Here is a 2099-nt window from a genome sequence, read left to right on the forward strand (position 1 = left end):
CCTGCAAATTCAGTGGCCAGAACAACCACTTTATCATGAGTGTAGATGCTGTGGATCAGGAATGTGAGCAGAACATAGCAGGGGTGACTTGTCTCTGCCCCACCACCTTAGACTCTCAGCAAGAGCTTCTCAGGCGGCTAGGAAAACCTCCTGTATGTCCACCCCTGGGATTTGGGTGGAGATTGTTCTCTCATAGTGTGGCCTGGAGCAACTATGTGTGGTTCAGACTTCATACAGCATGTTATTTAGGATTCCTGAGAATGAACATTTCTAAGAGAACCAAGCAAAACCCACATGGCCTCTTATGACCCACCCTCAGAATTCACATAGCTTCATTCCATTATAGTTTATTGGTCAAAACGGTCATAAGGCTTTCTGAGTTCACAAGTGAACACATATCCAGACTCTATCTGTTGGGAGGAGGAATGTCATCAAGTTTCTGGCCATTTCTCCAAAATTGCTGCACAGAATCACTGGATCTGGAATGAAAAAGAAGAAAAACACAGAACGAGATTGGACTAGGGATCAGGGAAGCCACATAGAACATCCTGTCTTTCTTTAGTAAGCCATTGTCTCAGTTTTCAATTCCATTTCTCCCTCAGCTAGACAGAAATAGGAATTATAAGGCAGACCACATAAAATTGATTATACACAACCATTTCTAACCCAGAACAACTGTAATTTGTCCAATCTAATGCTTAATCTATATGCAATATAGAAACATAAGGCTAAAAAGAAGTTTTTAAAAGAGACTGTGTTCAGGGAGGGAGGGGTTGATATTTCTATTTTATTTAGAATTCCTTCATGGAATTTTGTAATATTTTTAACTTTAAGAAAACTTGATACCTAACAATGGCTTTTTGCATTTAAATAATCATTTAATCAACTTTCTGGGCATATGCCCCATGATTATGATTCTCCTTTATTTAACTTCTGATAAATATCATTTCTAAAACCTTCGTTAAGATGCCATTTGTGTAGTGTTGTGTAGCAGTTTCCTTTGAGATTAAAGCCTTCCATCACAGAAGGAAGCTCCTTAAGGCACAGGATTGTCTAAGGGGAGGGGAAACATCCCTCCTGCCGGAAGCTCATTAAGCTCAGAAAGTAAACAACTCAATAGTTCAGGAAGTCCCTGAAACTGAACAGATTCACTCCATCCCTCCCTCCCAAACTTACATAAGCAGTAAGGACTGCTGAGAGATAGTCTCAGACCTAGCCAAGCTGCCTGAAGAAGCTTAGACAAACTCAGATGCATGGAAAAGACACTTTCTGACCTTTTGAACTGCCTATAAGGAATGAGTGAACTCCAGGGTCCCAGCTTTCATGATAGGCCACCCATGTGGGGATGGAATTTTGGTGAGTTGTCTTTGAGCCATTTCTGCTTGTGTAAGTAACCCCTGACCCATACTGCTGTGAGTAACATAAACAAAACAGATTGGTTCACCGTGTTGGACTTTGGTGATATGCTTCCTTGTGTCTATCCTCGGGTCTCAATCTGGAGTGAGTAGACATTTGTTCACCTCCCCAGGAACAGTGTCACATAGGATGTGGTACTAAATAAAACATGCTTGCTTTCTATGAACCAAACTCTTGATTTTTGACTTTACACTGCTTTATGTAATGTTCTACCAAATGTTATACTCCACCCACATGCAGAGTCCTTGATACACAACAGATTAACTCCCCATCATTACTTACTAAAGCATGTTGATAGTCACCCATCGTCACCCACACTATCGGCCATCTGCTTCTTCACTGTTGCAGATACCTAACTGGTCAATCGGGTTTTATACAGACATAAAAGAGAAAGAGAGACAAGAAATTGAATTCTATCTAGCTGAACCTAGAAGTTAGAGAAATTACCCAAAAGTTGTTTTGTCATATATCTGCAAAATAATGAAGGGTTTAAACTTTCCCACTTTTACAACTGAATTTAGGTTTCAGTTCTCTGAGAGGGACAAAACAGGTTTCTCTCCCAACAAAGGGCCAGTAATCAACAACACCCTTTCATTCAGGGACAGGGACAGCACACACAAGGCCTGAGTCAGCTCCACAATGTCTCAAGAACAAATCCTGCAACCCCCACTTCTGAGTCATGT

General features: G+C 40.9%; 1 long non-coding RNA gene across 1 annotated transcript; it reads right to left on the reverse strand.

Moving 5' to 3' along the window:
- Window positions 1–331: 331 nt before the first annotated feature.
- LOC131914523 (uncharacterized) lies at window positions 332–1827 on the reverse strand. Its single transcript, XR_009380154.1, has 2 exons — window positions 1699–1827; window positions 332–479 (listed from the first exon to the last, which is right to left on the reverse strand). It is a non-coding gene; the product is annotated as an uncharacterized LOC131914523 (long non-coding RNA).
- Between the last annotated feature and the right edge of the window lie 272 nt (window positions 1828–2099).

This window comes from Peromyscus eremicus, chromosome 7 (genome assembly GCF_949786415.1).
Source record: "Peromyscus eremicus chromosome 7, PerEre_H2_v1, whole genome shotgun sequence".
Lineage (NCBI taxonomy): Eukaryota > Metazoa > Chordata > Mammalia > Rodentia > Cricetidae > Peromyscus > Peromyscus eremicus.